The sequence below is a fragment of the Sesamum indicum genome, linkage group LG10 (genome assembly GCF_026168435.1).
Source record: "Sesamum indicum cultivar Baizhima isolate 11 linkage group LG10, ASM2616843v1, whole genome shotgun sequence".
NCBI lineage: Eukaryota > Viridiplantae > Streptophyta > Magnoliopsida > Lamiales > Pedaliaceae > Sesamum > Sesamum indicum.
This window is the reverse complement of record NC_142666.1, coordinates 5,292,434-5,313,807: the sequence shown is the minus strand read 5'-3', so window position 1 is coordinate 5,313,807 and position 21,374 is coordinate 5,292,434. Positions and strand designations below refer to the sequence as shown.

The 21,374-nt window shown below is 38.7% G+C and overlaps 1 pseudogene; it reads right to left on the bottom strand.

Annotated features, from left to right (window-relative positions):
• Positions 1 to 918: 918 nt before the first annotated feature.
• LOC105172778 (aldehyde oxidase GLOX-like) lies at positions 919 to 14,666 on the bottom strand (annotated as a pseudogene).
• Between the last annotated feature and the right edge of the window lie 6,708 nt (positions 14,667 to 21,374).

Sequence of the window (21,374 nt, the reverse complement as noted above, 5' to 3'; positions counted from 1 at the left end):
GATAGAACGAAAACAAAAATAAGATTGAAATTCTTAATAATAAAATGTTTAGATTTATCTGGATAATTAAAATTAATTTATTCTCATTTTAAACTATATTTTTGAAATACCAAAAATTTACATTGGCTAGTACGATCATATATCGTATATTCTTTTACGGGAAAAATGCAAGCAATCTCCTGTAATATTACAAACAGAGTAAATTAGCCCCATATGATAAAAATAACAATTTACCCCCTGCGTTTTTTAAAATACAACAATGTAACCTCTCTATGTTTTTTAAAATTAATGAAGCAATTTACCTCCTTAGATAGGGAGATAAGTTGCTTCATTTTAAAAAATATAGTGGATAACTTGCTATTAGTTTTAATATAAGGGTAATTTGTTCGTTACGAAAAGAACAAAGCTCGTACGAACTTGTCTGGAGATAGAAAATGTACTTAAATTAGTTGATTTCATATTGTATATTTAACGTATATTTTGTTTAAACTAATGTTGATAATTTTGTTCTCGGTCTTAATTTAAAATATATGCAAACATTTTTTTTATAATACTTTAGAAATTCTTAACTCCAATTGGGTGACCAGAGTACAATTTACAACTTAAGAAAAAATAATTAATTATACAATAAATATTATAGTATTTTTAATATGTTATAATTATCAATAGTATGGGAATAAGGCAAGTAAAAAGTGAGAGGTACTTTGCAATACTGAAATAGAAGTTAAACGAAACAACATCTTTTACACCAGAATTCTAAAACAAAACATTTTTACAGTTCCAAATTGAATATATAATATCTATCACTTAGATCACCCATTATACATTTCCCATTTTCCTGGGAAGAAAGGAGGAAAACAAAACACAGTGACACCAAATGAAGCACTGGAAGAGAATAAATGATATCTGAGTTATTAACTACTTGATTTGGATCCAAATGCCTTGACTAGGAATTTCTCGATAAACCACGAACAGAAGATAGTATCCGGGAGGAGCAAGAATTTTTGAACCTAGTATCGTAACCCGAACTTGATAATTCGATCTCCCAAGTGGTGTCACACTAGCACTGATTCCCGTCCTGTTCGTAAGAACCAATAGTCTTTGATTCATTGAGAAAGAGTGCGTAGTAAATGGAGGTGCAACCATTGTTACTGTGATAAAATCTCTATTTATTCTGCCTTGAGCTGTGAAATTAATAACAAGTTGCTGTCCATATTCGATTTCAAAATGTGAAGCCGGCGAAACAATTCTAGGGCATACACGAACCAAATGTGGATCCAAATAGTCTGGTGAAAAATATTTCCATTGTCAAATCTGTAGGAAAAAGTACCCCTTTGAAATTGTAATAAGCATGAGGATTGCTACCGCTAACAAGAATACGACCATCACGAAGCAAGATCGCAGTTGAGTGATACATTCGAGGTATTGAAGTTGAGTTTTGGGCTTCAAATCTCAACCCCACTGGGTTATTGGGTCGATAAACGAGGGGTGTTAATACTGGATCACGACCCAAATCCCACCCAGCCGTACTCGTGGATGCCCCATTAATGATCAATACATTGCCATTTGGTAGCAACACCATGTCACCTATGACTCGATCCAAAGGCATGGTCTACATGATCCACTGTGGATTTGGGTCGGTTATTCGGATCCTTCCGCAGGAATTAAGTGCCCCAACAAATTTTCCATTGTTGGCACTAGTGAAAGATCCTTTTGGTGCACCACCGCACACTAAAACTTCAGCAGTAACATTCGAACCAGCTTGCAAGTCCCTCAATGGAAGCAAGACTGCAGACCCTGAACTAGGATAACCCCTCGGATCCCCACCTGGAATTGTGGGGTAGTGATAACTCTGCAATTGTCATGATTTTATAGCGTTTTAATCTTTCTTTTTAAAGCGAAAACATCCCTAATTATGTAATTTTATTGCATATTCTGCAAAAAAGGGAGATATGAGGCAAAGATGGCAAAAATCAAGCTAAAATCGAAATTGAAGGCATCAAAAAGGAAAAAAAAAGAGATTACAAGAAAATTTCTGCAGAATTGACTAAGCGTGCCCACGCTTAGTGGAGTGGTCAGCTCGGGATAAGGAGGAATACGAGTAATTTTCGTAATAGATAAAGGAATGAAGTGTTTAGATTTATAAAGGATTCTTTAAGACTTATCTCTTGTGATTTATTTACCTTTTTAGAGTTAATCACGTATTTATCTCCCCCGTACGTCTAGATTCGTAGGAGACTTTTATTATAAATGGGGGGGTCTTTTCATTTGAAGGGACTCAGTTATTGATTAGAACTCTATAGAATTCTTTGTTCATCCTTTCTCTTTTATTTTTATTTTATAACCGGAATTAAGGAATTCCACTTTTTAGTATATTCTTCCATTCACATGTCCGACTAAATTCCTTATTTTCTGGTTAAGGTATGGTGATTGCTTGATTCGTAATCGTTGTGAGATCTAATTTGTCCTTTACACTTGTTAAATGAATATTCATGCTATTCTCTGTGCTTTAATTACAAACGTCTGATTTATGAATGATTCGGCTGGTTGTTCATTATCAAGAAGGTTTGCTTAGCTAATTGGACTTTATAAATTAGTGTAATTGTTTATTTAGTTCAATGCTTAGTAGCAACGTAGCATGATTAATTATGTCATAGTAATTAGTTATGTTATGGGGAATGCATGATCTAGTTTAAACAAATTATCCTCGTAGGAGTTTGTTGATTAGAATCAGGCCTTTCTAATTCTTAATGGTGTTAATAGATTAAATCTTGTGGACGTTCCCAGGGTTGTCTGTTAATTAGGGATCTAGCCAACCATCATACCTTGGCTGACAAAAACAGGTAAGGAAAGGTGAGGTTGTTAGGTCGTACCAACAACCATAACTGGTTTATTTGTCTATACATGTGTTATTCTTGCATCAATGATCAACTCACAAGAATCAAGCATGATCCTAGCCTTAACCGGAAAATCTTCCTTTCGTATCTTCACTAGGTATTTTTAATTATTTATTTAGTTTTCAGTTACTTCTTTTGATCATCAATCTCCCCCCATTATTTTCTTTTGCTTAAAGAAATCAATTTAAAACCAATCTCTGTGGATCGACCCTACTCCCACTTTCACAAGTGTAGTAGGAATTATTTTTGGTAATTTCGACACCCACCAAATTTTGGCGCCGTTGCCGGGGATTGGCGTTTTTAAGTATATTTCTTTATTTTTAGTTACTTGATTTTTATCACCATTGATGCCAAGGTCTTCTCGTACAGGTAAATTGGTATACGACCCCGAAATCGAAAAGACCGCACGAAGACTTCGTCGGGAGACTAAGCAACAATTGGAAGGAACATCCGCTCCCTACGCAGACGAAAAAGACATAACTTTGGAGTTTGAGGAATCCCTAAGCGAATCCGAAGAAGAGATAATGGCTTTGATTCCTGAAAGATCGATCAATGACATGACGTCGCCAGATCTGAACCAACAGCCACTGTGCATTGAGTACCCAAATTTGGAGGTAAACTTTGAACTAAAATTTGGATTAATTCATTTACTTCCCACTTTCAGTGGCCTCGCAGGTGAAGATCCACACAAGCATCTGAAAGAATTCCATGTGGTATGCTCTGGGATGCGACCACAAGGCATAAGCGAGGAACAAGTCAAACTGAGAGCGTTCCCATTCTCTCTTGCCGATCAAGCAAAAGATTGGTTATATTTTCTACCTTCAGGATCCATTACAAGATGGAATGATTTCAAAAGGCAGTTTCTTGAGAAATATTTCCCTGCCTCAAGAGCCACAACAATCCGGAAGGAGATTAGTAGAATTCGTCAATTCGCAGGAGAGAGTCTTTTTGAATATTGGGGAAGATTCAACCAACTAGTGGGAACTTGCCCCCATCATCAAATCGCTAACCACCTGTTGATCCAGTTTTTCTACGAAGGTCTATCAAGTACGGATAGAAAACTGATAGACGCGGCAAGTGGAGGAGCACTGTTCAATAAAACCCCCACTGAAGCGCGTAATCTAATCTCGATTATGGCGTCCAACACGCAACAGTTTGGGGTTAGATATGATGATCCACCAAGGAAAAGCAATGAGGTAAGTAATCTTGAAGATCGTTTCAATAAACTCACATCTATTGTTGAAAAAGTTGTTGCAAAGAATCATCAACAAGTCAAAGCGTGTGGTATTTGCACTTTAACGGGGCACGCTACCGACATGTGTCCAACTCTTCAAGAGTCAACTACCGAGCATGCCGACGCCATAGGAGGATTCGCAGGACAACAGAGAAGATATGATCCTTTCTCCAACACATACAACCCCGGATGGAGGGATCATCCGAATCTGAGTTACGGTAACCAACACCAAAACTTTCAAAAACCCCAATACCGACCACCTCCGCAGCCTAATCCCACGCCTAGCCCATCTCTCGAAGACATGATGAAAGTACTAGTGACCAACACACATCAGTTCCAGCAACAGACCCATACGAGCATTCAACAATTCCAGCAACAGACCCAGACGAGCATTCAACAGTTCCAGCAACAGACCCAAACGAGCATTCAAAACCTAGAATCTCAAATCAGTCAACTGGCGTCGTCTGTTGGTAAGCTAGAGTCTCAAGGTAAGCTACCTTCTTAATCTGTCATTAACCCTAGACAAAATGCTAGTGCTATTGTGCTTCGTAGTGGAAAAGAATTGCAGGAAAATATGAATGAAGATGGCACTAAACGTGGGCACGGTGTGAAAAGAAAGCCAAAAAAGGAAATTGAGGTCCAACAAGAACAAGCCAAACCCGAAGCGGACCATCCGAAGCCTTTGGTAACCAGACCACCCTTCCCAGAAAGATTCACCAAAGCAAAGAAGGAAGAGGAAGAAAAAGAGATTTTTGAGACGTTCCGCAAAGTAGAGGTAAACATTCCTTTACTCGATGCCATCAAGCAAATACCCCGATACGCAAAATTTCTCAAAGAACTGTGCACTAGCAAGGGTAAACTCAAGAGAAATGAACGGGTAAGTATGGGGGAGAACGTCTATGCAATTCTCGAACAAAAATTACCCCCAATATGTAAGGACCCAGGTACGTTCTCTATACCATGTAAAATTGATATGATCGGAATAAAGAGGGCTATGTGCGACCTTGGAGCGTCTATAAATGTTACGCCCCTAACCATTTTTGAGTCCTTAAATGTTGGTCCTTTAAAGGAAACAGGGGTAGTCATCCAACTTGCAGACCACTCTGTAGTCTACCCGGAAGGAGTCTTGGAAGATGTTCTTGTACAGGTAAATGAATTGGTGTTTCTCGCCGATTTCTACGTGTTGGATATGAGGGAAGACAACTCCCCCAATTCCACATCAATCCTGCTAGGAAGACCGTTCCTCAAGACAACAAGAACAAAAATTGATGTGCATAGTGGAAGTCTCACTATGGAATTCGACGGTGAAATCATAAGATTCAACATCTATGAATCCATGAGGTATCCAACTGATTTACCTACCGCTCTTCTTGTAGATATCTTTGAACCTTTCGTGCAGGAATCCATAGCAATTGGCAGCGATGACCATGTGAAGTATGCATTGGAAGAAAGCCTCACGTTAGAGAAAGCAAAAATTTTGGAGGAAAATATGATCATAGACCCAAACATCGGTGACACCATTTTTGAACTCGAAGCCCTTCGAATTTTACCTACTAACACTGCTTTCATCAAATTACCGCATTCTCACACTAAAATTGTTCCCTCTATATTGCAGGCACCCGCATTGGAATTAAAGCAGTTACCAAAACACCTTAAGTACGCATTCTTGGGAGAGAACAAAACATTACCGGTGATCATTTCAAGCAAGCTCACTGATCTTGAGGAGGAAAAACTGATCCGAGTGCTTCGCGAGTTTCGAGAAGCTATTGGATGGACTATTGCCGACATTAAAGGTTTAAGTCCTTCAACTTGCATGCACAGAATACTCCTAGAGGAATGCACAAAACCTTCAAGGGAAGCACAACGCGGGTTGAATCCTTTGATGATGGAAGTAGTAAAGAAAGAGATTTTGAAACTCCTCGATGCAGGTATGATCTTTCCAATTTCTGATAGCGAGTGGGTAAGTCCGACTCAAGTAGTACCTAAGAAAACAGGTATTACTGTAGTCGAAAATTCTGTTGGAAATTTAGTACCCACACGTGTTCAAAATGGGTGGCGAGTTTGTATTGACTATAGAAAGCTTAATGCCGCCACTAGGAAAGATCATTTTCCACTTCCATTTATAGATCAAATGTTAGAAAGGTTAGCCGATCGATCTCATTATTGTTGTCTTGATGGATATTCAGGTTTCCATCAAATTCCAGTGGCCCCGGAAGATCAAGAGAAAACAACATTCACATGCCCATTTAGAACCTTCGCCTATAGAAGAATGCCCTTTGGTCTATGCAACGCACCCGCTACCTTCCAAAGATGTATGGTTAGTATTTGTTCCGACTTTGTTGAACACTTTATTGAAGTTTTCATGGACGATTTTACTGTCTACGGAAACTCATTTGAAGATTGTTTGGAAAAATTAACTAAAGTACTTGAAAGGTGCATAGAAAAAACCTCGTTCTAAACTATGAAAAATGTCATTTCATGGTGGATCAAGGTTTAATTCTAGGACATATCGTGTCTTCTAGGGGGATAGAAGTAGATAGGTCTAAAATAGACGTCATAAAATCCTTGCCTTACCCCGCTAGTGTGCGGGAGATTCGTTCTTTTCTTGAACATGCAGGATTCTATCGAGGATTTATACAGGACTTCTCGAAAATCGCCCAACCACTGTGTGCGCTGCTGCGGAAAGACGTAACTTTTGCATTTGATGAAGATTACATGAAAGCCTTTAACAAGTTAAAAGATTCGCTAACATCAGCACCGGTGATTCGTCCCCCTGACTGAAATCATCCTTTTGAGATAATGTGTGACGCTAGTAATCACTCCATCGGAGCTGTCCTAGGCCAAAAGATTGGAAAAGATCCCCACATGATATATTATGCCTCACGGATGTTAGACAACACTCAAAGCAATTACACAACAACGAAAAAAGAACTTTTGGCTATTGTTTTTGCTTTAGAAAAATTTCGCCATTATTTACTTGGAACTAAAGTTGTTGTGTATTCTGATCATGCAACGTTGAGATACCTGTTCTCAAAGAAAGAGGCAAAACCACGATTGATAAGATGGATACTGCTGCTGCAAGAATTTAATCTAACGATTAAAGACAAGAAAGGTGCGGAGAACCTCGTAGCTGACCATCATAGCCGATTGGTCACCGACGAAAACCCACCACCTCTAAATGACAAGTTCTCGGACGAACATCTTCACACCATTCAAGGAGTCACCCCATGGTACACTGATATAGTTAATTTCTTAGTCACTGGTGTTCTACCACGAGATTTGACTAGAGCAAGAAAAGATAAGATCAAAAGTGATGCCAAACACTACGTATGGGATGAGCCTTACTTATGGAATTTTGTTCGGATCAAATCATTCGAAGGTGCGTTCCTGAAACTGAAATCCCCTCTATTCTTGAGTTTTGCCATTCATATGCATGTGGAGGTCACTTTGGACCAAAAAAGACAGTACGAAAAGTGCTAGAATGCGGCTTGTTTTGGCCAAGTATGTTTAAAGATGCATATCTATTTTGTAAATCTTGTGAAAATTGCCAAAAAGTAGGGAATCTTGGCCTTCGTATTCAAATGCCCCTTTCCCCAATACTTGTATGCGAAGTATTTGATGTGTGGGGAATCGACTTCATGGGCCCCTTCCCATCTTCTTTTGGAAAAACTTACATCATTTTAGGAGTAGATTATGTGTCTAAATAGGTAGAGGCAAAGGCCACTCGTGTTGATGATGCTAAAACTGTTGTGGAATTTGTCAAGGCTAACATTTTCTCTAGGTTTGGTATGCCAAGAGCAATTATAAGCGACTGAGGGACACATTTTTGCAACAAGGTGGTCGAGGCATTGTTCAAGAAATACAACATCACGCATCGAATCTCAACCGCCTACCACCCCCAAATGAATGTCCAAGCGGAAGTCTCCAATTGAGAGATCAAATCCATACTCGAGAAAACGGTGAATCCTAACCGAAAAGATTGGAGTACACGCTTGGATGACTCACTTTGGGCTTATCGTACGGCGTACAAAACACCCATAGGTATGTCCCCATATTGTTTGGTTTATGGTAAATCTTGTCACCTCCCTGTCGAACTTGAGCATAGGGCATATTGGGCGATCAAACAATTCAACTCGTCAATGGATGAAGCGGGAGGACAAAGGAAGTTGCAAATACAAGAGCTCGAAGAGTTACGAAATGATGCTTATGAGAATTCAAAAATCTACAAGGAAAAAGCAAAAGCATTCCATGATCGCACCATATCTCGGAAAGAGTTCGTTGTCGGGCAAAAAGTTCTCCTTTTTCATTCTAAGCTCAATTTGTTCTCAGGTAAGTTGCATTCTCGTTGGATTGGACCTTTTATTATTACTAATGTTTTCCCCCATGGTGTAGTCGAAATCAAGAGTCCCACAACTCAAAAGGTGTTCAAGGTGAATGGACATCGGCTCAAACCTTTCTACGAGGACTTTCAAACACCAACAATTGAGAAAATTCAACTTGTGGATCTCGCATTCACCTAAACGAATTTCTCTCAATCTAGCCACAGACGTTAAAGAAAGGCGCTGCATGGGAGACAACCCATAAAATCTCTATCCTTTCCTTTCCTCCTTCGTTTGATTTTAGTTTTTGCAAATTTTATTCAAGTTTTGCGATGCAAGTCACGCTTAATGAAGCATCCAAATCTATTTAGATGGCTAAATTGGACAGATTTGAAGTTTCCACTAAGCGTGCCCACGCTTAGTCGAATTTTCAAAACTGTTTTAACTCACTTCACCAAAACAGACTTGGAGCTTCCACTAAGCGAGCCCACGCTTAGCCGCACTTCATAGGTTGTTGATTATTCACTTCATTTACCTTCATTTATTTATTTAAGAAAAATCAAAAATTCAAAAAATCAAAAGACATAAGGAAATCAGTCAAATCTTTCTATCGCACTTCAAAATCTTTGACTGATATTTTCTTTTTATCTCTCTCAGCTCACCCAACTTCAAATCTGCCAAGAACTCTCTATCAACAAAGCCATCTCGCCGGAAAAAGCTCTTCGCCGTCGTTTTCCATCGTCGTTCACGAAGATCTGCTACTGTTTCGCCGTCCGACGTTGCCATTCGCGAAACCGATCGCTGTCGCGTCGTCTCCAATCTCCCTCTGTCTCATCTTCTCTCTCGCTCTCGAAAACAGAGACCCAAGTTTGCAGCCTCATCCCGCCGCCGTCTGTCGTCGCCATTCGTGAAACCACTTGCCGTTTTCTCTCCAGCTCAGCACCACAGTATGTTGTTTCTCACCTCCCACGCGACACACAACTACCAATTTTACCCCCTTCGTCTCTCATTCTGCCGTCCTCTTTACATCGCAGATCCACCGTCGCATCTTTCCCCCCGTCGTCGCCGTCGCTGAACAGCTGCTGTCGCCACGTCTCTGAAATCATCAGAGCACGATTTATCTGACTCCTTTCTCTCATTCTCCTATTTAATTTTATCTTATTTGTTTTCTCTTCAGTTGATTAACGATGAGTAGGCAAAAAAGAAGCCGTGAAGAAGGAACCCCCTCCAGATCGGGAACCCGTGCCCGTAGCACGCACTGTGCAAACACACTTCTGCCATCATTTGAAGCTCTTAGCAACATCCTCAGATTCACAACTAGTACGGAGAAGGATCGGTACGCACTACTTAGCAATCGTACTATTCTACCATGTAAAATATTGAACACTGACACTCTACGTACTTTACATGCTGTTGATAGTAGTACCTTACTGATTGATAATATTGGTTGGAAATGTTTCTTTGATTGTAACGAACATGCATATGTTGAACTCACGAGAGAATTTTACACCACCTATGAATTCACTACTCCATCATCACTCACATTAGACACGCCAGGAGTAGTCAAATTTCGTTTGATGGGGCGTCACTTTTCCATGACTTTGACTGAGTTCAATATTGCATTGGGTTTCACTACCACTGAAAATGCACGCACTCACGAATACGTTAATTCTTTATGTGATTATCGTGATAATTTTAATCCTTTCAACGAATGACGTAAACTGTCTACTGATCCCCTTGCCTATCACCCTAGTAGATCGAAAAGCCATTACTTGAAAAGCCCCGTGCTCAAGCTTGTTCATCATTTCCTAGCTTTCAATTTTTTCGGTCGTAGAGATACGTCTGGAATTTGTTCTAAAGCTGAATTATTTTTCTTGTGGTGTATGTTACATGGAACCAAAGTAAATCTTGGATTTTGGTTGGCTACACAATTTCAATCCTCTATTAACCGAAATCGTGCTTTAATTCTTGGTTCATACATTACTTTGATTGCGATTAATCTTGGTCTTTTTTGCCCTTCGTTCCATAACCTTCGCATCGCTTGTGAATCGTAACCATTGGACATGGCCACCTTAACACGAATGGCCTTGTCACTAGAAATGGTAGTCTTTTTGAGTTTGTGGATGTAGGACGGTTGCCCATCGGAGATATGCCTTCCACTTCAAGATCACTTACAACAATGCAACAAACGAGGATGTAAACACCGAGAATGAAGAGAGCGATGATGGAGACGATGAGGATGAGGATGAGGATGAACAAAATGATGAGGAAGGCGAAGCCAACAAAGAAGCAACGGAGCAAGGAGAGGACACCAACACAGCTAGACCACAACCGCCACCACCGAATCCACAACAAACAACCTTGGACGACATAGCTCGAAAAATCGCTCGCATAGAAGCCAATTTGATGGGCTTATTTGAACACTTCGGGTTGACACCAAGGCAACCATCCACACCATGACCTTTTCGCGACATGCACTCAGGGACGCTTCCTTAAACTCTCACCTTTTAATTTTTCCTTGAAATGCATGTCATAGTCCACATTGAGGGCAATGTGGATTTTAAGTGTGGGGGTATTATTGTTGAGCATGCTTCTTGAATTGGGTGTTGTTGGTTGCCTGTTGAAAATGGTTGTTGCTCTTGTTGATTGTTGAAACTGCTTGAAAAGATATTTTTGTGCTTGATTTTCTTGATTTTTGATAAAATTAGCTTGATCAAAACTTTTGAAGATTGAGTCTTGTGGAAATTTCTTAGCCTTATGAAAATTTTTTTGCTTGGTTCTGAAAAACTTTGGCATGATAAAACCCTTTCAATTTTGGACTAATCTTGGCTTGATGATGATATGTGTAAAAAGAATACATGTTTTATGTTTGAGGATAATTCACTAGTTGAAAGCTTGTTTTTACCAAAATGACTTGAGTTAAAATCTTCTGATGTAGGATTAGTGGACTAAAACATACCTCGTGAGATTTTGAGCTTGATATGTCCATAAAAAAATCTTCATTCTTTCTTGAGAGAATAACACTTGTATGACTTTGTCTTCTTAGAACTTGCCTTGAACCACATTGAGGCCACACAAATTTGCATTTATTTGGATATGATAAAGGCATTAGAAATCACTTTCGGCCTTCTTCAACCACCCAACACATTTTAACATTAGAGAACTCCTTTGAGCCTTTTGACCTATTTTGTTGAATAACCCGTCATATACGAACCTATCCCGTTGTTTGTTTAAAACCTTGATTTTGATCCCTCCAAGAACTATTAGAGCATCAAGGGAAATGGGTTTATTTTCAAAAGAACAAGTTCTCAAGATGGGGGATTAACCTTTGTGATTTATGTGTTTAAAAGATGTATCTCAAAATGAGTGTGGGGGTTCCAAAATTATGTTCTTCTTTACTTTGTGGGAACCGACATAAATTTTCTTGGTCTATGCCTATCACAAAAAAATGGAGAGGAGAAAAAGAAAACAAAAAAAAAAGAGAAAAAAAGAAAAGAAAAAAAAAGAGAAGAAAAAAAAAAGAGAAGAAAAAAAATGTATGAACTCTCCAAAAGGAATAAGAAAGGCATAGTTCAAAGAATTGCCGAAAGATCTTGAAGGGAGATGAGTAAACTTTGAGAGCTTCAAATTATTGTTCACTCAAATTTTTTGGTGCTCTAATTAGTTTTTTGGCATTTAACCTCATTATCCTTTTATCCTATCCCAAACCAAAGCCCCATTACAACCAAAATTAAAGATCTTTTGATCCATATATGTGCATATTTCAAAAGTGGTGGAGATATAGTGTATAGGCAAGCCTATAGTGAAACATTGTCGTAGTAAGTGTTGAGAGATACACTTGAGCCATATATACACCTGAGAGAATGAAAAACGGAGAGAAAATAGTCCACTAGTTTTGTGCGATTGGTTTTGATAATGGCCATCACGTGAAAACTTGTTTGATACATGTTGAATTATCTTCTTCATAAAGTATGTCATTTACTTTGCACATGATTAGAAATTTCCTTGAGTAGTTCAAGATTTGGAGGAAATTTTTGAATGCATCTTGATTTTGCTTGAGGACAAGCAAATAGCTAAGTGTGGGGGTATTTGATAACTCTGCAATTGTCACGATTTTATAGCGATTTAATCTTTCTTTTTAAAGCCAAAACATCCCTAATTATGTGATTTTATTGCATATTCAGCAAAAAAGGGAGATATGAGGCAAAGATGGCAAAAATCAAGCTAAAATCGAAATTGAAGGCATCAAAAAGGAAAAAAAAGGAGATTACACGGAAATTTCTGCAGAATTGACTAAGCGTGCCCACGCTTAGTGGAGTGGTCAACTCGAGATAAGGAGGAATACGAGTAATTTCCGCAATAGATAAAGGAATGAAGTGTTTAGATTTAGAAAGGATTTTTTAAGACTTATCTCTTGTGATTTATTTACCTTTTTAGAGTTAATCACGTATTTATCTCTCCCCTACGTCTAGATTCGTAGGAGACTTTTATTATAAATAGGGGGAGTCTCTTCATTTGAAGGGACTCAGTTATTGATTAGAACTCTATAGAATTCTTTGTTCATCCTTTCTCTTTTATTTTTATTTTATAACCGGAATTAATGGAATTTTACTTTTTAGTGTGTTCTTCCATTAACATGTCCGGCTAAATTCCTTATTTTCTGGTTAAGATATGGTGATTGCTTGATTCGTAATCGTTCTGAGATCTAATTTGTCCTTTACACTTGTTAAATGAATATTCATGCTATTCTCTGTGCTTTAATTACAAACGTCTGATTTATGAATGATTCGGCTGGTTGTTCATTATCAAGAAGGTTTGCTTAGCTAATTAGACTTTATAAATCCGTGTAATTGTTTATTTAGTTCAATACTTAGTAGCAACGTAGCATGATTAATTATGTCATAGTAATTAGTTATGTTATGGGGAATGTATGATCTAGTTTAAACAAATTATCCTCGTAGGAGTTTGTTTATTAGAATCAGGCCTTTCTAATTCTTAATGCTGTTAATAGATTAAATCTTGTGGATGTTCCCAGGGTTGTCTGTTAATTAGGGATTTAGCCAACCGTCGTACCTTGGCTGACAAAAAGGTAAGGAAAGGTGAGGTTGTTAGGTCGTACCAACAACCATAACTGGTTTATTTGTCTATACATGTGTTATTCTTGCATCAATGATCAACTCACAAGAATCAAGTATGATCCTAGCCTTAACCGAAAAATTTTTCTCTCCTATCTTCACCATGTATTTTTAATTATTTATTTAGTTTTCAATTAATTCTTTTTATCATCAATCTCCCCCCATTATTTTTCTTATTCTTAAAGAAATCAACTTAAAATCAATTTATGTGGATCGACCCTACTCCCACTTTCACAAGTGTAGTAGGAATTATTTTTGGTGATTTTGACACCCACCAGGTAGTTCCTCACCACCACCCCATTTGTATAATCGAACAAGATAGCTCGGTTGTTGGCGAAAATAAATAAATTTCCATCCACGTTAAGAAAAACAAACGGGTACAAATTGTTCTCAATTCTCGGGTCATTAGTTTGTGAAAGGAATGGCAAATTGTATGATTGATCAGCTCCAGCTTTCTTAGGGTAAAATTCATAACTGAACTGCCCACGACCACCAACAATAATCTGTCTACCATCAGGCAAAATATGATTGGTGGCATACCATCTTGTCTGCCTAAGTACTGCGTCAAATTCTTGCCAGTCACAAGAATTATCCCCGCATGGTTTGTAAACTCTAACATTGCGGTCTCCGTCATTGAATCCACCAGTCTGCATTAAAGAGCCATCAGGCATGACTGAGCCGGAGGAGCACCAGACATTGGTGAGCACGTTGAGAGGCCGGATGGAGTTGGAAGCTACATCGTATTCTACCGAATGGGCAGTACAATCGACTTTAAGCATTAGATCATTGGGGTCATTGCGGCAATGGTTATTGGGGAGAGAGATGTTGGAGGGTCCAAAATCTGTACGGTCAAAAATGACAACACGATCTGTAGTAAGGAGCTGCATGTGCATGGCAGAGACGGCTATGTCGGAGAGGAGGAGGTTCCACTTGCCGCCACCAGGTGCCGCGAGTGTGAGAATGTTTTGCTGACATGGCAGCAAGAGTAGTTGTATGAGAAGGTAATGAAGAAGGGAGGCAAGAATGAGAGATGGAGTCATGGTTGGATTCTCTTGTTGTCAATGTTGTTCTTGATTGAGACTTTGGATGTTTGTGTGTGTGCCTTGAAGGAAATTTGGCTGGGCTTTAAATAGTTTTCCGACAGATGGAGAAGAAAACGAAATTGGGTGTTTTGTTAGTTTGGTCGAGTGGGGGTTAGGGGTAGCCGGATAGGGTTAGGTATATAATGAGACAAATAGTTATATGGGACAAAAAGGTCTCCTTTTGTTTTTCAGTTCATCAATTCAAATAAAAAACACAATAATTTATTTTTATATCGTCTTTAAAACACAATAATTTAGGGAGGTAAAAAAAAGGTAAACTATTTCGTTTTAAAAAATATAATAAGATAAATTATTATTTTTTTTATATAAAAATAATTTGCTGATTTGCAATATTACATGGGGATAAATTGCATTAAATCCATGTGTTCCCATTAAACATTGATAATTATATCAGCCTAATTGATTTGCTTGAACTTGTAATTAAAGTCAATATCAATTAAGAATGAACTCGTGCAAGAGATGTATCCTACCAAGAAGTATCGATTTCAGACAATATCTTTGAATATATGTATCTGTGGATTTTATAAAACGTATTGATTTTTATGTAGTACCTAACATCTATGTACCATGTATCATGTATGCCACCATGTCTTGTTTGAATTGGTTGCATGTCTTAGACGTGGGTGTTATATAAATTCAGTCAAAAACTATTTGTGTTAAAAAATAGGTAAAAAACTCCCTATATTTCTTGCACTTGTTCCTCTTGCCATTTGTTGTACTTACGATATTAATTTTTTTTTGTAAGTTCCTATTGTACCCTTATATATTATAAATTATTGTTATGATAATGACTGTTGGATCTTTTATGATCGCATCAGAACCGTAGGATCTAATCAACTTTTAATAACCATTGATCTTCAATAATTAAAAACGAATGCTCCAAATTTTATGTATTTTAAAAATATATTTCACATTTATATACAATTATGTATAAAGTAAAGGGCTTAGTGCAATTTACCTTTTTGTGATATTACAAATAAGTAAATTGCCTCATAAATGATTAAAAAATAGCAATTTATCTCCCTATACTTTTTAAAATAAATCAATTTACCTCCATGTCTAAGGAGGTAAATTGCTTTATTTTAAAAAGCACAAGAAGACAAATTGCTATATTTTAAAAAATATAGGGACGTAAGTTGCTATTTTTTTTTTTTTTTGTAGAGGGATAATTTGCTCATTTATAATATCACAGGGGGATTGCTTGCATTTTTTTTTCATAAACCAAACAACTATTTAATTATACATACATAATATTTATATATAGAAGTTGATGAAGGGTCGCCGCTCTACCTCCATCGGCCGTCACTCGTCTGGGCATCAACAACCTGGGCTGGACGGGTATTGTCGCCCAGGACGTCTCGTGCCCAAATCTGGGTGGGCGATGATGGCACGATGTTATCGCCTAGCCCAACCCAAACATCATGGAGAAGTGGGGAAGGGGATGTGGCCTGGAGAGGTGGTGTAGAGAGGTAGGAGTCAGGAAGGCAGCGAGGAGAGACAGGGGGATGGGGTGGCGGCATGAGGACTAGGCGGTAGGGAGGTGGAGACGGAGGTCGGGAAGCGGAGGCGGAGGGTGGTTGGCAACTTGGAGAAGATGACATCTCTTTTTCTTTATTTATTTATTTTTATTTATTGTATCCTTTTTTATATATTTTAATATAATGAAGTAATTTAATTATATGTTTTTTATGTTTAATAAAATTAAATTAAAAAATTAAAATTTATTTACTATCAAATAATACAGTATCCAACACAAAATTAAATTAAATAATAAACTATGATGTAATAATATTTTTTACATATAAATATTGATGACTATTAATTATTTAGTACTTATTATATTTTTTTTAACAAAATTGCAAAACTTTAAAAATAAAAAAATAATTAAAAATAATAAAGAGAGGGATAATTGCATAAGAATTTGTCCAGTCAAAGAGATCAAAAGTTGAAACTAAGTGAAAATGTTATTCCACTCACATTTCTAGCGCACGTAGGCAATAACGGAGAGAGTGTTTTTTTTATTGGCATGTTTTATAAATACAAAGAATTTTCTTTTTTTATTTAATTAACACAGATAAATTTTCAGTAATTTTTTTCTATAATATAAGGGGATATTATGCAATTTTTTCCTTTAAATTTCTGTCTTTTAGTGTGTCTCATCGTTACTGATGTATTCAAAAAGCGCATGGGTCCAATAGATATGGATTATACTCAAAACTTGGGTCGGAGCGAATGCAAATCCTGAATGGGGGACGTGCAAAGAAGGCGTTAGCACTCAGACGCCTAAGTTAGTTTCGGCTTTAGGAATAAATAATTATAAAAATAAATTATAACAAGAAATCGAGATATGATTAAGGAATTCATAGATGGAATTATGATCAGGGTGCAATTATATAGCTAAAGTAAGAATAGAGAGCAACTTTTTAGATTCTAGAGGGTGTCCTCGTTGAGGGACTGAATCTGTATATTTAGAGGGGGCGTCCCTATATTGAGACTCTGCACACCTCCTTTATCCTCGAAAGAAAGGGTCAAAACACATGTGGATAAGGCTTGACTTTGTCTTATCTTCAACTAATCAGCTCACAATAACACGTCTTTGCCTAGAGGAGGATTCCTTTCGTGTGAGGATTCTTATTATGCTAGGAGTCCTTCTAGGCTTAGGAATCTTGAGTCTTGGGGGAGCTTTCCTTCTACTGGGCTATCTTAGTTGCCAGGTGGGGTCCTCCTAAGACTGATGTGTTCCATGTGGATGCTGAGCTTGGGATTGATGAAATGCCACGCTCGAGAGCAGGATGCCGCATGTGTGGGCCTTTTGGGTCAGATATTTGTTGGGCTTTGATCATGGTCTGAGTAAAGGGATGTCTTCAGCCTCCTTTCTTTGACAATCTATTTTATAGGGGGCACCTGTCAGTCTATTTTCTGGAGGGCACCTGCCAAGACCGTCTGCTAATCTATTTTTTGGGGGGCCCTGCCAAGCCCCTGCCAGGTCCTCTTGGGCCTCGTAAGATGTTACGAGCCTCTCGTTTTTTTCTTTTTTTTGAATCACTTGGGCCTCTTTGGGCTAACTTATTTTTATGCGCATCAATTACCGTATAATTGTTCAATTTGAGCGACAAGTCCGAATTTGAAAAGATCCTCCAAACTCTTTGATCTTTTAATTGTGCGCCGCAGCTTGTTTCGATTTGTTTTTGATATATTTAGTCTTCTCAGATCACCAGCTGTGAACATGTTCAAGATATATGCTAAATATCAAACCCATTGTTCCAAACACAATTTTATTAAATATTAAAATTTATATAAACTTTTACAATTCTTAAATTTATGAAATATACCAAAAAAGAAAGAAAAAAAAAGAACTGTTGTGTCCAAACATACTGGATAAGTGGTGTGAATTCCGGTTTCAGGTGGATTTTGTTGACCCTGTGAAGACCTCACCCTTTGGTCCATGGCTCCACGCAGTGGGGCATGCTGAAACTAGAACTCGCTTTCCGCATAACAAGGACTTCCAAATACAACCGTTGATGTCTTGTCCCCGTTTCAACTGTAGACATCATGGGACGCCAACTCCAATCTTTGAGACTAAAATGGGTAGTGCCATTTTTGGAGATTTCCCTAACCGAACTACTAAAACAACCAAGTCCTTAGTATTAAACTATGGCAAACCCCCCTCTGTTCCCACTCATCCAGCGGAAACTTCACCTCTTGCCTAGGTCACCTCCTCTATCCTACCTTCTCATAGTCCATCACTCTCTACCCCTTCTCAGCCTGCTCCATTTCTGCTTCCCACTCCTCTATCTCTTATCTTTGCCCCAGGTTTGAGCTCTTCACTATCTGCGGTCCCAATTCTGTATACCCCCCCTCCTTCTGTGTCAGCCCCACCTCTCTCTAGTTAACCCCAAGATCTCATTATGCCCCCAAAAATAAAATATACTAAGAAAACTCCCCCCCCCCCAACTGAGCCAGCTCCAAACCCCACCCCTAGCCTCCTTGTCAGATAGAAATTAGTAGATGAAAACATCCAAGTTGCAGATTTTCCTATCCCCAAAAAATTGAATAGAGTTGCTAGACCTCTTATAGAGATTTCCAACTTTTTGGTGGAGGCTGCCCCGTAGCCCCACCTGACGCCATGAGTCTCTTCATGTGAAACTGTCAAAGACTGGGGAACCCTTGGACAGTTAAAGGGCTTCATGATCTCCTTAGAGCAAATAACCCCCACTTGGGTTTTTTTGGCAGAGACCAATCGTTCATCTAGCCAAATTGAATGCTTAAAAAGACAGTTGAATTTATTTGATTGTTGGGTTGAACCGAAGGGAAGAAGCTGGGGATTAGCATTCCTGTGGCAGAAATCCGTGGAAGTGCAGCTTCAATTGTTCTCTAGCTATCACATTGGTGCCTCAGTTGGACTAGATGAGGCAGGCTCCTTTATCGGTTGCATCATTAGTTGGTAAGCCCTAGCTTTGTGCAAGGGATTTCAGTAAAATCCTTGAACACTTCGAAAAAGAAGGGTGTCCCATGCGAGCAAAGTGATGGATACGAAACTTTCGAAATTGTTTAGCTGATTGTGGTTTATATGATTTGGGCTTTCATGGTGCCTTTTTCAAATGGTGTAAGAATCAACAGGCGCCACATACTATTCGAGAGACGCTTGATTGCGCCTGTTCCAATGCATCGTGGTCCTTAGCATACCCTGAGGCGCGAGGTCGTCATGTTGAGTCCCCTTATTCCCATCACGCCCCGTTGGTGATTGAGTTTCGACCAAAGGTGCAGTGGGATCTCTTGGGAAGTAGGAAATACTTTCATTTTGAAGCGGTTTGGCTCCAAGAACCAGTGTTCGAAGCCATTTTTACCAAAGCTTGGTCGGTCCCAGGGTTGTCTCGAGCAGAACTCAGGTTAAGAGTGAAGCTTGCTATTGTTAGTGCATGGCTTTTTTGTTGGGGACATCTTTATGATCGAGAAACCCATGAGAGGATTAATGAGCTTGAACGATTGTTAGTGGTGAGGAATCATACCGTGATGACAAATGATAATAGAACCAATGCGATGAGGGAAAAGGCTGAACTTACTAAGCTCATTCTTCAGGAGAAATTTTTTTGGAAACAACGCAGTAAGGATCTGTTGGTCAAAGAATGGGACCAAAACTCTAATTTTTTTCTGTGCCAAAGCAAGTCAACGACACCAGACCAATTCCATTCATAGGCTGTGCACTCATGATGGTTCTTGGACTGAGTCAATGAAAGGGGTTCAACAGTGTATCCTGGAGTATTTTTAGGGAGTTTTCACATTTAGTAGGCCTCTTCCAGATGATATCCAAAGCGACAGTGAGCACCTCCCAACCGTGGTGAACATGGAGATGACAGAAGACCTACTATGGGCCTACATGGAGACTAAGGTAACTAAGGCTCTTTTTAATTTTAATATCCCCCAGACCAGACAATGTGCCTCCTCTTTTCTACCGAACGTTCTGGCATATTGTCAAATCTGATGTCATTACTTGCGCTCTTAATTTCCTTAACTTTTGAATCCTTCCTATAGGATTTTATGATACAAATATTGTGTTTGTTCTGAAATGTAAACAACGTAGTCCCTTACCTAGTATCGCCCTATAATCTTATGTAATGTGGTGTACAAGATAGCCTCTAAATCTTTCGCTAATCGATTAAAATCCTGGCTAGATATGATTATCTCTCTGCTCAATCTACTTTTGTGCCTGGGCGTCTCATTACTAATAATGCTTTGCTTGCTTCTGAGACTAACCATTTTTTGAACATTCATTTCCAGGAGCGAAAGCACTTCATGAATCTTAAGTTTGACATCAGCAAGATTTATGATAGGATGGAATAGCCGTTTCTTTGAAGGGTGCTAGGTAAGCTAGGTTTCCCTTGTGCTTTTGTTGATCTCATTATGCTTTGTGTCTCATCCGTTTCTTATTCTTTTGTATTGAGTGGGTCTTAGTTTGGTTCTATCACCTCTAAGAGGGGACTCTGTTAGGGGGACCCTCTATCCCCTTATTTGTTTCTTCTTTGTACAAAGTTGCTTAGTTCGTTGTTCTGGAAGACCGTAGATAGGGGAACAGTCCCAAGGGTGGCGGTTTGCAGAGGGGTTCCTTGCATCTCCCATTTACTTTTTGCAGAAGACACCATGGTGTTCTGCCCAGCAAAGCACACCAGTGCAAGCTGTTCGGACTGTTCTTGATACTTATAAGCTCGCCTCCGGCTAGGAGATTAACCTACGCAAATCCTTTGCTGCTTTTAGCTGTAACACTCCTCCTGATATTCAAGGATGTTTGGTTATGTGTTGGGTATTCGCCTTGAAAACGAACATGAGGTATATCTTGGTTTATGTGTGGTGGCCTTCCATTCCAGAAAGGCCTTTTTTGTTGCATTAAAAGATACTATTTGGAAAAGGATTCAGGGATGGCACGAGAAGTTGTTATCTCAGGCGGGTAAGGTGGTCCTTATCCAAGTGGTTGTGCAAGCTATATCTTTTTATTCTATGTCTTGCTTTAGGCTACCAAAAACACTACTTTAGGAATTCCAAGCTTTGGCAGCTAGGGATCAGATGTGTAGAAGCAAACTCGATGGAGGGCTGGGTTTTCAAAATCTTGAGGCTTTTAATTTGGCTTTGCTCGCCAAACAGTTGTGGCATTTTTTGTCTCATGCAGAGGCTTGGTCTGTCGATTTTGAAAG